Genomic DNA, 15,637 nt, shown 5'->3' with positions numbered 1-15,637 from the left:
TAGATTTGTACTTCTAGTGCACCCGTGGCCGAGTGGTTAGCGTCTCACATTATCATGCCGGGTGTTCGGGTTCGACTCCCGTCCTGGCCGGGGAATTTTTCGTCAAAGAAATTTCCTTCGACTTGCACTGTGGTCACGCGTATTCTAGAGCGTGCCCCCCGGAATACATTCAAGGTGTGTTATTTGGCCTAAGAAATCTCAACTAAGTATTAATAAATGACGCTAGTTAATGCATACGTTGATACGGCAAAAGTTCCATAGGGAACGTTAACGTCATTCAAGAAGAAGAAGATTTGTACTTCTAGATTCATTATGGAATAGGAATATACAAGTTATAAGCTACAAGACTAATATTTTAGTTTTATTAGTGAAATTTTGATTATGTAACAGGGCCCAGGTGGTTCAATACGTTTGTGAACTCTATTCCATATGGCACTACGTGCGCACGTTTTTCTTATACGTAAAACGTTTATTTTTTAATGAAATACTAGTAGCAATCGACCCACTGAGATTATTGAGAGAATGCAGAATTTCAGACGCTTGTGGCTAACCTCTCTTTTTCACACTTCTGGTAAGCTGCCTCCCTTTTGCTTCCCTCCATACCAATATATCGTTCGCCTAACTCACTTAGTGACCAAATGTCCCTACCTTGTACCATAAACCCAGAGATGGGCAAATGAGCACCGCGGATCATCCGCTCGCGGATAATCGAGGCTCTACTGTATTTCTATTCAAACATCAAACACAGCACTACAAAATAAGCAGTGATGACTATCGGGTTCAAACCATTCATCTGAACACGTCGTCACTTAAACAATTTTCCGCATCTTCAAGTGCAACAGGGCAAACGTAGTCAGCTATGTATGAAGCGATCACTACTACTAATACGCTGTCTTGCGTTAACGTGATATTTGAGGCTCGAAGTTATCTACTAAACTAAGCCGATGGAAACGATAGAAAACAGTTGCAACATTGTTGATTGAACATGTAGCTCACTTGGCCACGCGTCGCCTCTGAGAAAACAGGTGAACGATTGCTTAGTATTTTTGTAGGAGCGATTTTATAAATATATTTTTTGAACATTGATATAAGAAAAACAGAGAATGTCGTGTTTCTCGTGTTAAAGTTCGCATATCCAAATCATTTTTTTTTTCTTCGAAAGTTTACTTGTGAAAATAAACAGGATTAACCCTTTGCGGTCGTATTAAATTTGAACATGAGTATCGTACTGGTTGTAATTATTATTAGTTGAAAAAGCAGTGATGTATAACTTTGTGAGATTATATGCAGAATATTCATAACTAGTGAGATTATGAAAGATGGAAATGATTAATTTTTCTGTAAACTTCAGATAAGTATTTACAAGATAGTATAAATAGTATTTACAAGACTGGGGGGAATGTGGTCACCCTAAGGAACATGCCCATTGCCTGTGTCCACATACCACTAAAATTCCCGTTCTTTGAATAATATTGTAGCTCAACTTATTGTAGTTAGTTATTGTAGTAGTAAGCGGTTTTTATTATGAAAATTGAAAATAGTTTATTTTTCATCATTAGAAAAAAGGTTGAAAAATCGAACATTTTTTTAGTGTGTAGGTAAAGTGGTCACCTGTGGGGTGACTATCAATACGGTGTCAATAGTCAATAGTTATACTACCAAACAAGCAGGTGACCACTTTATCCCACGTGCCCACATTACCCCCACTACCCCTATGTGTTTCAATGTGTTACTTTCAAATAAAGAATATGTGTAATTTTTTTTCTTCGTGTGATATCTTTTGAAACAGTCCATAAAATGCAGCTCTCATTTTCGCATATATCACAAAAATAATTAGTTTGATGTGTTCCGGCTTCAATCTTTCTGTTTGAACAAACAGAACAATGCTCTTTACATCTACATATTGCCGCAATGCATGAAATTTTGCATTAAGCCTTTCCACAGGCAAGGGTAACAATTTTTGTTTATACTGAGTACCGTTGTTTATTATTCATAGGAGTACTATTCTCATTCGTGAACAAGTTCACTAGACATTAAAATTCGTTTATAAAAAGTGTGAACTGATAAATTGTTGCGTAAAGTATAAGATTAGTATAGTTCCTTGCTGTGGTGTTTGAGAGCAGACAAACGACCCCAAAGAGTTAATATTAATTGTTCTAGGGCCATTATTTGGAGTATTGGATTAATTAAATTTACGGATTTCTGAACAGTTACGAACACACAACTGAAATGTAGTTGTCCCTAATAATCATTGTCTTACGCCCTTCTCCTTTTTTATCTTATCGATACATATAGTAAATTCTGAAATTTAGTGCTCCCTTGGCCGAGTGGTTAGCGTCATAACTAACATGCCGGGTGTTCGGGTTCGATTCCCGTTCTGGTCGGGGGAATTTTTCGTCAAAGAAATTTCCTCCGACTTGCACTGTGATCACGCGTATTCTAGAGCTTGCCACTCAGAATGCATTCAAGGCGTGTTATTTGGCATAGAAATCTCAACTAAGTAGAAATAAAAATGACGCAAGTAATACTACGTTGAGACGGCGAAGTTCCTCTAGGAACGTTAGTGCCATTGAAGAAGAAGAAGAACATATAGTAAATTACACTAGACTGCCTATTATACGTAAAAGTATCCCTTTGGTTCTTGTGTTCAATTGGACGTACAGCGGGATAGTGGATAGAATAGAGTGTTCCTTTATTGTGTTATCAATAGTCCTGAATGCCCGATGTTTCTTGTTGCAAGTAGCAGAGAATGTGAACGGAGAGAGAATGGATCTTCATCTTTTCACGATTGTTGCGTGGACGTAGTTATTCTATAATTACAAACAAAAATGGTCAACGGACCTTTAATTAAACTAAAGCTTAATAACTGTAACTTTATTTTATGAGTATGGGATATGGTTTACAAAATTCACACGTTCAAAACATCACCATTCTGTATTCATATGAAAATCACGAACTTTGCGCTTCACTTCAGCCGCAAGAGTTTTTACAATCTTCTTATTGACGCTACTTGCAGCTCTGGTCTAGATTTGTTGGAATGTTTGGCACTTGTGACCCTTCTGCTTCTTTCCAGTAAAAAAGCTCGCTTCATCAGAGCCCAATACCTTTCGATTAGGCGTACCTCAAAACAATTGGAATATCAAAACAATGGCTTCATATATCCATTGGTTTCATATTTCCACCGGTTAGATAGAGAAGTGAAATCTGTGAAGGTTGTACAGGAACGCGTCGTGCCAAACGTTATCTAACGCTTTCTCTATGTCCAGCAATACTTGTTTGCGAGATTGATTTTAGCTGTTTGACTAAATTCATAACCAACTTAACTGCGCCGAAAAGTATGCATATCGCGCTGGTGTGATCGATGTGCGCTATCACCCTGATGTCGTCTATAGACGACGCTCGTAGCGAAAGGGTTAAGCTGGTCTATAATTGAGTAAACTTGGTGAAAGCATTCAAGCATTGCTCCTCAAGGAGGATGTTGTTCGTTTCGGCGTGTTTTATGAGTTTGGTATAAATTAGATTCTCAAAGAGCTTGCTGAGCGAGGAGAACTAAGAGATCGGATGATAGCGGGACGTCGAAGTCTGTGCTTTATGTTAGTCAGTCTGTCGAAGTCAGGTGCTTTATGTTATTAGTTATTAGACCCAGTTATTAAAATTTGATAGTCGTCAGCAACGCCTGGAATAATTCAGTAGGTTCCTAATATCTCTCGAAAAATGCACCAAGCCTTTTTACGAAAAATTAAACATTTCCTATATGGTTATAGATCGTTAGGGAGTGTTCAGATATGTACGAAACTCTTACGAATCTATCAAAAAAAGATGTATAAGAACATCTCAACCAAGCAATCGGAGTTTTTGGCGCGTCACACTATTGACCTGGTAACTTGGCGTTGTCCTGAAGGAACACAATTCCTCTTTCGGCTGAATTTGGTCGCTTCAGGGCAACGCGAAATCCAGATTACGAACGCCATTTATTAGAGAATAATAAGTATCCCTCTACTACTCCTTATATTTACTTATTGTTCATTCCTTCTCTATCCTAACTACGCTCCATACGAATTTTCCTAAACAGTGCTCCACTGTCTTTTAGGACCAGAAAAAAAGAACTAAGATATTATTAGCATTTCCAGTAACTTTAGACCATTACAAGCGCGAAAATATTACCATTCTAAATATTATAAATAAATTTTACGTACACGAAATCGAAATTATGCTAATGAAGACTACAACTATCGAGATTATCGAGTTTACAGGTGTGTGATGCACGACATTCGAATTCGACACAACGCTTCATGTTAAACAGCTGTCGTTTGCGCATGTATGTTTGTTTTGTAGCAGCGTCAGTTACAGTCAATCGCAAAATTAAGTATACACCCCGTGTTGGTTTGTTATTTTTGAGTTTTTCGGGGTTAAAAAGTAAATAATTAAAAGCGACTCATATTCATCGTAAAGTTAATCCTTTTCACTCTCATGTAGTGATAAGAAAAAAAAATTAAAAGGTCACATTTCTACTTCATGTTTAAAAAACAAACAAAAAATCTTCGATTTAGACGTTGCAAAATTGAGTGTACAGTTCAAGTTTTTATTAAAAGGAAAATTGAAATCAGTTTAGAAATGTTAGACTTTTCAGATAGCAAAAATCAATCTCCTAGTATTTGGTATGGCCCCCCTTTGGCGTCCAACACTTCCTGCAAGCGACGAGGCGAGATTTCTGGTCACTGTAGACGGAAGTGCCTCCCAGATCTCCGTAATCGTCGTTTCGAGTTCCGCTTTGTTCCCTGGATTTTTATTTTTCAGGTGGTTCTTGATTTCCCACCAAAGATACTCAATAGTGTTGAAGTCCGGTGACTTCGAAGGTGTTTTGAATTGGTTGGGTCATTATAGAGCAGGTATTCCCGCATGGTGAGGTCAGTTTGCTTCGGGTCATCATTCTGTTGAAAGTACACCCAAAATTGATTTTTAGCTCATATTTTGTCAACCCGATTTATGTCATTACATAACAGAAAATGTCATGATTCACAAATACTGGTAAGCATTTGTGAAATATAGATGGTACAGCAATATAAGATTAATACGAGCGAGTGAAACAAAAGACAAATAAGCTTTCCGCATACCTCGCCACATACACGGCCCAGACCGAGATAGATATTGTTCTCTTTCATGCGCTCCTTTTTTACTCTTAGAAAACACTTTCCAACTTCATTATATAATCGGGTACAATATTATCACGTATTTGCTGAACAACTGCCGAAGCATCATTACCCATGAGGATAGCGTGGTCATGTAAAATAGCGTTGCATTCCAGCCGACCTTGGTTCGATCCCCATTGACGTGACGTCGTATAATTTTTTTTTGGCACAATCCCAAATGAAATGAGAAAAGAAAACAGAAAGAGATGTCTGCACGCATACATACAAACAATTTCTGAGCTATTAAAACAGCTCATTATTTGCGCATTTGACTCTCCAACACACGGAATGGCATCATTTCTGCCAAAGATGACATGTTTTCTGCCAACGCTAGTTTGGGTGTAGTAATCACGAGAGCCAATCTCTATACGGGACACTGAAGGTCACGTTCCAGGATGTTCAATGAAGCCATGTTGTCCATCGCCGAATCGATAAACTCTATGGTTCCAGTTCCAGAAGCCGACATCGTACCATACATCATCTGACTGCCGCCGCCGTGTTTTACTGTGGGAACCAAATGCTGAGTCTGAAGCATCAATCCTGGTTTTTTTTCACACTATCTGTCCTTCATCCGATTCAAAGAGATTGGTTTTCATCTCATCCGTATAAAGGACCTTGTTCCAGAACTCCATATGCCTTAGCAAACTGTAGCTGTTTTTTCATATTCGCCTTTGAGATGAAAGACTTTTCACGAGCAACAAGACCTCTCAGATTGTTCCTGTATGAGGCTCTCCGGACAGTGTCTGTGCTGACAGGTCTTCCAATGATGCCGACTACTTCGGTAGTCAATTTAGGAATGTTTGTTTTAGAGTTCTTTCGAATTGTTCCCACAATTACTCGTTCATCATTAGAAGACAGGATACGTTTGAATCTTCTACTCGGGAGAGTTTCCATGGTTTTCTCGTATTTCCACTTGTTTATAATTTTCTTTGATGTATAGTGGGTTCTTCCGACTATATCTGCTATTTCCTACAATGTCTTTCTACGACAATTCATATTTATTATCATTGTACGTGTAACAATATCTCTTTCTTTCCTCTAACTTGTCATTTTGATAAAAACTTTTTCAAACATCAATAAAAAACAAAAACCAACACTGCCCAAGCAGTGGTTAAGTGTTGATACCAATCACTGACGAAAAAAGTACGTTAATTCAAGGTGTACACTCAATTTTGCGATGCCTAGAATAGAGATTGTTTTCAATTTTTAGGAATAAACAATTAGCAGAAAAATATTCGCAGAATTTTATTGCACGTACAGCTAGTTAAATGTGTGAGTAATTAATATGCATAAAAAAAAAACAATGTATTCAAAATATTTTATACCAAATAAAAAGTATCGTCAAGTAGCATTTGTACACTTAATATTACGATTGACTGTATATTGTTTGATATTCGCATCTCGTACTCTGCATTGAAATTTGTTAACTAGCCAAACCAGCTTCTGCGCTCTGGTGGACGAGGCACTGCAAATGTTTAGCGTCGCAAAACTAAGCCCCCACAGTGTTAAATATGATGCTTTACAACTATTTGCCCTCCAAAGCATGTTTTGAAATTATTTAATTACTATGAAGCTTCAGTAAACATGTCGGAATGAATATAAAAATACGAAACACTTTGATGGCCGGACGATTTTAAAACCATTAAATTCATTTCAATCCATAATCACAAACACTGTGTGAAAGTCGGTAGATCGGATGATAGCCATTTTTCATTCTAATAACAAGTCACACATGTTTTTTTACACTGTGAGCTCATCACATTTTGTGTACATATCATTTTTATACCAAATAACAATTTCCCTTTTTTCTCTTTCTCTTTTGTTTATTTATTTTTGTAGACTAAAGACATAACCAGATGGCGTTCCATATAACTTCTGTGTCTCTCTTCTTGCACTTTTAACTCTTTAAATATATCATACTCCTTGGTGAAAAAGTGTCACGAACAGACATCAGCTAGTATCATGCCAGTGCTACCGCTAAATGAAGAATATGCATTAATTTGCTGCTGGAACCTCTAGTAGAAGTAATAATCACAACGCAGTTAGTGTTTCCTTTTTGATAAGAACCTTTCGGTCGTGTATATTTCATTCACACGGATATAGAGAGAGACACTATACACATCTAACTTAGTAGATGTTCGACTGTGATTGTTTTCATGATACGGTAGTTGTGAGTTGAGTTGTGAGGCATTGTATATTAACAGCTCCTGGGAACAAGTACTGATTAATATTCTATCGTCTTATGTTTGCTTTTATTATTTACACTTTTTATTTCTATATGGACGTGTGTTCTCTTGCTCAAGCTAGCGGATGCCTCTTCGTTGGTATGGAAGTATCACGATGATTCAGAAAAAAAATATGAAATGACTGTATTTGACCTCTGTTTTTCAATGTGTTCTCGTGTGAAGTAAACAACACCAGTGACTCTATGTATCACCGACATTGTGCTTCGTGCGTTTTACAAGTATTCGAATATTTCAATGCGATACTAAGCCGGGATTCCACTGGGGTAGCTTTAGAACACAATCTTTCCATCCAGACAACACGAAGCGACAATCCCACTTTTCCACATGAAATTTTCGTGTCAAATATTATGTTTACTATTCGACAGATTGGTGTGGCTTACAGTACAGTGTTGGCTTGGTGGAATCCCTGCTTTGAAATATGTGCGGATTTGTTTGACTCAATTTAGATCGCCGAGTTACTTTTCACATTCATTTTTCGTTGCGTTTCGTTGTTTCAGTTAAAGTATTAAATGGAAATATTTGGCTTCAACGTACATGATGTCAGAATAAGATGCAGGAAAGAGTGGTCAAATATAGTCGTCACCCGTTATCTCGAAACGGTTGGAATGATCCTTCCATGCCAACGAAAATATCCAATAGGCGAAAAAGTACCGTTTCGTGCATGCCTATATCCATTTTTTTCATCAGAATGATTTGTTGCCTACATTTTTTATTAGGTTTCCAAATAAATGCCATTGCTACAACCAGTATGTTCCTTATTAATGATCGTTCGTTTTTGTAGCAAGTAAATACAGTAATCTCGGGTAAGAATAATTCCATGGAAAGTGGTGACAAACAATAATTGCATTATCTAGAAGTTGTTCAAATAAAGTTGGACGTTCCCATCTATTGTTGCTGTTTGCTTGAATCAATTTAATGTTTAACGATCATTGAGATGAAACTATTTACCTTTCCTTTGGAAATCAACAGTATCGGACGATGCAAAGAGAACACACGATTTCGACTGTTATTTAAAGCTGTGAGCAATCTTATTGTCCTTGAATCTTCGAGCGTCGTATGCATTAGATAGGAATATGAGCTGTGTTATTTGTAAGTGGATACATTATTTGAAGTGTATATGTAATTCATAATGTAACATTTGTAAAAGTTTTATTGTATTCCCCAAGTATTTCAATTTAATGACTCCGACATCGATGAGTGCTTCATCATTTTATACAAGTGTTGTTTAGTTGTTTGATTAGAGATAATTTTGTCGGCGTATTTATTTCATTTCAATGGTTAATAGTATTACTTCTGGTGAGTTATAAATTAGATTCCAAAATTTGTTGAAAACATCTCTGGAATCAATCGTTCTTTTGTAATATGAATAAACGCATCTACTGTATAATAGTTGAATGATCATATATACACTCGTTTAACATCACGTTTCGCTCGAATTGCATGATTTGCTTTCACACCTAAGTATAGATAAATCAACAAAATTTGTATATACATTACCTATTCGATTAATTATATTATATATTTGTACCACATGGAGATCTCAATAAAATATAGTGTTCGTTTTAAACTTGGGAGTTTTTCTTAATAAATTCTATTTGCCTCACTAAACAACTGCGCTTTTTTATCAATTGGTCAAATGGGTTTCCTCTCGTGTTCAAATTAACATGCGTCAGACAGATGACACATATGCCCATCTAATTCTGTGTGCCAAAGCGTGATAACTTCCAATGGACAAATGGTAATCAGCCAGGCTTGCGTGCTTCCTCGGTAGCTCTTTTTTGCTTTTGTGATTTCATCCTTGTTTTAAACGTGAATGTATCATTTTGATCAGTGTTTCCCGCACGAATCTTCGGGATAAAACATTTCGCCTGCGTTATTTGCAAAACGCTTCTTTTCACCAGTAAGTAATGGTTAACTGACGTTGCGTTCTTATTTCCCCTAATATCATTACCCCACTATTTTCATCTTTTTTGCAGGTGCATTTCAATAGAACTACTGCAGGGCTTTTTCGTATCCGCACATCCATGTCACTCTAATAAATCTATCTCTAACATATGCACTGTAAAAGCAACGTTTATAGCTGAAACAGCAAAACTCATCTATAACTCCAGCGTGTCCTGCCTGCATTCCTGTCCGATACCAGTACCAAAGCAAGATGCCATTTTATAGCGTATATTTCTCGTAGTTGAAAATCAGCTGCTACTTTATTTGTAATGTTGTTTGGTGGTGTTTGGTGTTATGGTAGATTTCGATCACATCTTCTTTCGTTCGAGGTGACAGGTTGGTATATCAATCATTTATTAGTCTTATAATAACCTTATAGTACATTCTAGTTCATGAGCGGTCATTTTAAGCTGTTTATAATGCATATAGTAGTCGTTGTATAATAACATGGCGGGATGCTGAACATTACTGAACATTAATTCTTGTATTTTATGCACCTGTGTTACTACATCTTAACGAGTGTTCTTTGAGCCTTGATTACCGTAGTTTTGCGATGAACATAATGATATTGAATGATGATTTGACGAACATATAACGCCATAGAGTAATGTGAGACGAGTGACTTTTTGTTTCTTTTAAGATGGTAGCAAAAATGTCTTCAAGTTGTTTGGAACCAAAATATTCCAATTTCGAATCGATATATAAGTGGTTCCTAGTCTTTCTACCTCTAGCACCTTTTTTGAATCAATTAAGTCTTCCGCGGGCCCTGAATGAAATCATGGATGAATCATGCGGCGGTCAAAGAATCGTTGTTTTGAAACGCTTGTTTTCCTTATTATTTTGTTTAAATCTCATGTTATATAGGGCAACAACTCATTCGATGGGACTTCCTGCACTTGATATACTATTTATGTAATATGATGCTACATGTTTGCAATAATGCAAATCTCATATCAACGTCCAATTCGGATTTTGACTTGTCTTGTCTCGATTTAAAAAAAGAGTTGAAAGTTAGCGGGGATATATAGAAACAAAAGGAGCTGTTTATGAGCTGGGAAATCATGTCTTGTATTTCTATGGAAAATGTGACCCAAGTAGATACAAACAGGATTGAGGAATGGAGCAGCATTTGCGCGCACTAGAAATCCAAATGAGCAATTATTTCCGATTTAAGATTCGTGTACAACCCGTCCCTTTTGTCAGTCATAATGCTGAGCCTCTTGCGATATCGACCTTCAGGTGATCGTTCTTAGTCTTTGCCACAAATACATAAATAACATGTAGCTTAATCAGTTAAATTTGCTTGCCCTATAGCTTCAAGTTTCGTGAATTCAGACACTCATACACAGTATGCATTTTAAGTTCTGAGACTCAGACTATCTTGTATAGCCATGAATGCTGTCGTATGAAAATTCATGTCTCGAAGACTCATGTATGTACAATGCACTCACCAAGCTGTAAATCTTCCAGCAAAATACGCCTTATGCTGCGCTTGGAAACGTTGCTAGACTCTTGTTTGCGGAAAGGTTTGCGCCGAACAGGTACACGAACGACATGGATGACATTGTGTAGCCGTACCGAGTTCGGACGCACCCTCTATCTTTAACTGAGAGAACTATGAAAAACTCAATTAATAATTACAGGAACACAACCAAAATTTTTCGCTAAAGTAATATGTTTTTTTTACTGATTTACATTTTAAGTTAATGTTTTTCATTTGTCGTACCTAGATATTTCGAAGTTTATTGCTATGAATTTGAAAAAAAACTAGACTTCTTTATTGTATAACTGTTGATGGAAAAACTACATACAGATTTAAAACTTTTCTTTATGAATCATTGATAAGGTGAATAAACAATGACCCAAATAATTTCATAATAACGTAACGTCTGAGTGATGCAACCATATGCTGTTACCAAAATATCAATAAAATAAAAAGGTATATAAAACTTATTCCACTTTTCATGATTTTAGGATTTTGGCACTGAGAAAAGAGTCTCGATTGATCAATTTCAGAAATATTTGTTCTATGTCTGTTTTTTGCTCAAAATAAAAACTTCACATTTGACATCACTGATCATACCAAGAAAAAGTGTCAGAAGTCTTTCCAGTCTACCAAATAAAACGTTTCAATGAAACTCGTGTATTGGAATAGGATATTTTGCTCTACTCGACAGTGACTGGAGCTGAGACGAGATGAATTGTTCGTCTCGTCATATGGAATATGGCCCTATATATAAGGAGATTGTTACACCTGACCGAACAGCTATATATAAGGAGATTGTTACACCTGACCGAACAGCTAATGGACGATATTACCCCAGAGTTTTGAAGCATTTGACGGCCAGAATCCTCCGAACTCCCCAACCCAAACCTCACAATCCAGGAAGTTTGGCTCTTCTATAAAACAATGAGAGTATTCAGATCCACATATTCGATGAAGTTTGAAGACCATATCAAACAATGGTTCCGGCAGAGTCTTACTGGCAATGTCATATCGATGAACCATACAATTAAAACCTTCGGCGTTTGGAGCACGCTGCTTAACCTTTTACTGAAGCATTACTTGGTCACTGGTCCCTCAATCCAATTCGAAAAAAGCATTGATTTAGGCCATCATATATTCAGATTTGGTAGTATCTTCCAAATCGTAAACGTACCACACAAATGTCTTCAGTTGGGCACAGGATCTGACATCCGTAGATTCATCGTGTTGGATTGCAACTGATTTGTCAACAATTCATTGATTTTTTATATCACACTGGATTCTTCTTGTACGTGATTTTTTTCGCGATTCACTCGAAATACGCGATTTTTTTACGAGATTTACTCGAAATTAAGCGATTGTTTCCAAGCGATTTTCTTGAGATTACGCGTTTCTTTACGCGTTTTTTAGCCCACACACGGCCACTCGCCACTCTAGTGGGTAATCTAGCAGAACTTTTCCGGAAAATAAAATTTTGATCCTATCTAATTTGTTTCAATGAACAAAAACCACAAAGTTTCACTGCAATCTGAGATGGTGCTGGCAACTCCTAAGACGAATTGGTATGAAATTCGTCATCTTCCCCTTTGCGATCGAAGACTGTTGACAATCTTCAACCAATCTTCAGATCTAGGATCAGTCGATCTTTAGAAAACGGTCGATCTTGGTGGATGATTTTCCAAACGGCGTAGGGATCGATTCACTGATTAAATCGGTACTAAAGAATCAATCTTTGAAAAATGGAATTCCTTTTTTCCAATTTACTTACTTATTCTATATAAATGTCGCCTTTTCTTTAATCCTCGATTCATACAATATATTTACGATTACATTGTTCATAAACATATGTCTCTGATAAACCATACTTTAAAGTCACCTAATTGAAGTATTACGGAAGATATTAATAAAAATCTACAAATATTAGTTCGATTCAGAGGAAGATACTGAGAGTTCTTTTAGTTGAGGGTGTATGAGAATCGTGTGTTTATGAATCTAGGGTTAAACATGGAATAAACATTCCACATTTCTATTCAAACATCAAAGGCATTTTTTTATTCTGAGCATGAAGGTTACAAAAAGAAAACTTGAAAGTCCAGAAAAATAGTATTTTCCAGGGCATTTACCTTGTACCGTCCTGAAATCATTTAATATAATAAAATAACTGAAAATTATTAGAAAATCAACAACTGATATTCATCTAGAACTCCGCCAAACGTCGGGCAGTTAGTTGGAAACTTAATAGTATTCACAGTTCTGGAACAAAACTTTTCGGCCCTGATGTAATCATCCAGTTCCGTCTCGATTTTCACTGTCAGTTTAGTGTATATGTTGGCGTAAATATAACTGATTGTTTTGTAATTATCAAACTTACAAAACTGCTTCTCCTAAATTTACGACCACTAATTTGACAACCTTGAAAAGGATCCAATGTTTATGAAATTTGTCAGGTGGTTTTAAGTGTGATTAAAATCAATGTTCATTGGAAAATTAAAAATCTAAAAAATCTGCTATCAAAAAGATCCGAAATATCGAAAACAAAAGATCGATTTTCTCGATTGGATTGGAGTACAAAGAATCGATCCGAAAAATCGGAAATAGGAGAGGGAAAGCTCGATCTTCTAAATATCGATCCAAAATCGCCCAATCCTAATTGGATCTACAACAATACCAAACCCAAGAAATCATGGGTAGACCCAGTATAACGAGGTCGCAACCAAAACGGAAGTTCCGCAGTCAGTCTATCTTCTATCTTCTATCCATATATATAAAAATGGATTTCTGTCTGTCTGTCTGATTCTTATAGACTCGAGAACTACTGAACCGATCAACATGAAAATTGGTATGTAGGAGTTTTCGGGATGATGGCCCCCCTCTCTAAGGGCCATACAAATGAAACACAAATTTCTGTATAACTCGGGAATTAATCAAGCAAATGGAACGAAATTTGGCATGTGAAAGTTTTAGGGTGTAATAAATATTTTTACGGTTGTTAGACACTCCATACAAATGAAACACAAATTTCTGCATAACTTGAGAATGAATCAAGCAAATGAAACCAAATTTGGCATGTGGAGGTTTTAGGGTGCAATAAATGTTTCTATGGTGGTTAGACACTCCACCCCCCCTCTATAAGGGGGAGCTGCCATACAAATGAAAAACAAATTTCTGCATAATTCGAAAACTAATCAAGCAAATGGAGCCAAATTTGTCATGCGAATGTTTTAGGGGACACGAAACGTTTCCATGGTGAATAGACACTCCTCCCCTCTCTCTGAGGAGGGAGCTGCCATACAAATGAAACTCAAATTTTTGCATAACTCGAGAATTAATCAAGAAAATGGAACCAAATTTTGCATGTGGAGGTTTTAGGGTGCAATAAATGTTTTTACGGTGGTTAGACACTCCACCCCTCTCTCTAAGGGGGAGCTGCCATACGAATGAAACGCAAATTTTTGCATAACTCGAGAATTAATCAAGCAAATGAAACCAAATTTGGCATGCGGATGTTTTAGGGTGCAATAAATGTTTTTACGGTGGTTAGACACTCCACCTACATCTCTAAGAGGGAGCTGCCATACAAAATTAGAGGATCAATCAATGAACAGTTCTGCGATTGGACTCATGAACTTGCTCATAGTATGGAAACATGAATGTTTGGAAGTATTGATAACAAAAAACAAATTTTGGGCGGGACGAAGTTTGCCAGGTCAGCTAGTTTCCAATAAATGCTTATCCTCAGCCTTTTTCTGACAATATTTTGAGAAAAACTTGAGATCCCACGCTTCAAATATTAGGTGCGTGTTGATACTTGAATTATTTGCAAGATCTGAAAAAAACGTAATAGCTCTGAGTCAGAGACTAGGAGTTGGTAACTAGGGCATTACTTAAGCTATTACAAGCCTGGAAGGCAAACACTTCCGTATCAAATCACAAGCAAGAAGAAACCCGTTTCATCATTTCTCGCGTTGTATCCTCTCTCTACGAACACGTTGTTATCGGTAAGGATCTGTTAAAATGTTGCATTTTTTTCTTTTTTCATGCATTTATTCGTTAACGGTGTTTTTCCAAAATCAGTTGCGTACTTTCGATACATAGCCATAACATCTTTTGAAATTGTTTCCAATTTTATTTTGTAATGGGCAAATAATATTAAAATATTTATGATTTATTTTTTTTTCGACCGAATACTCTCATCTGTAGCTATACAAATATCTCTGATGTTAACGCTTTGCACCACAATCATTAATGGGGCTAGTGTTTCCAAACAAGACCATGGCATTATTTGTTGTTATTCCGATAGAATTCACCGGATGGCGACAATATGAGCGTGACGCATGTGCATAAATTACAAGCAAATGTGCGCAAGACCGAGGCCACAGCCTCTTGCTTACAGCATAAAAAAAAATTCATGGCTTTTTGAAATTAAAGTAAAACGCGTACCGATAATATATGTCGTACAATGAAATTGCTCCTGTTTATATGAAGCAGTTCTGTGGGAACGGAAAAGAGCACATATTTGTTTAAATGTTTAGTTTACATTCTTGGTGGTAAACAGTCCACAGTGAAACTATGTTGCGTTCACTCCAGCCAAGAAAAGGTACATAAGAAGAAAGCGTGAAGCCTATTTGAGTTTCTTTAAGGTTAAGTCCACAGTTCTCTTATATAACTGTTATAAAAATCTTACGACACAGCAGACACACTGTACATTAAAATCGAAAGTTCCGATGGTGAAATTAACATTTTTCTCCGCTATTTCTCTTCATCTTTTCCTC

General features: G+C 36.7%; 1 protein-coding gene across 13 annotated transcripts in view; it reads left to right on the top strand.

Moving 5' to 3' along the window:
• The window catches only part of LOC129779992 (E3 ubiquitin-protein ligase RNF38), a 40,995-nt gene that overhangs the window by 3,583 nt on the left and 21,775 nt on the right, over positions 1-15,637 (top strand). For 7 of the 13 annotated variants that reach the window (XM_055787813.1, XM_055787814.1, XM_055787815.1 and 4 more), the window contains exons 2-3: positions 7,029-9,335; positions 9,412-9,715. The exons of 3 other annotated variants lie outside the window; for them this stretch is intronic. The gene's annotated coding sequence lies outside the window, so the exon portion shown is untranslated. Of the gene's footprint in view, positions 1-7,028; positions 9,336-9,411; positions 9,716-9,766; positions 15,463-15,637 lie in introns of those variants that run through there. 3 more of the 13 variants (XM_055787818.1, XM_055787817.1, XM_055787820.1) reach the window with 3 other exon arrangements.

This window comes from Toxorhynchites rutilus, chromosome 3 (genome assembly GCF_029784135.1).
Source record: "Toxorhynchites rutilus septentrionalis strain SRP chromosome 3, ASM2978413v1, whole genome shotgun sequence".
NCBI classification, from domain to species: Eukaryota; Metazoa; Arthropoda; class Insecta; order Diptera; family Culicidae; genus Toxorhynchites; species Toxorhynchites rutilus.
The sequence above is the reverse complement of the archived record's forward strand: the minus strand, read 5'-3'. Positions and strand labels throughout refer to the sequence as shown.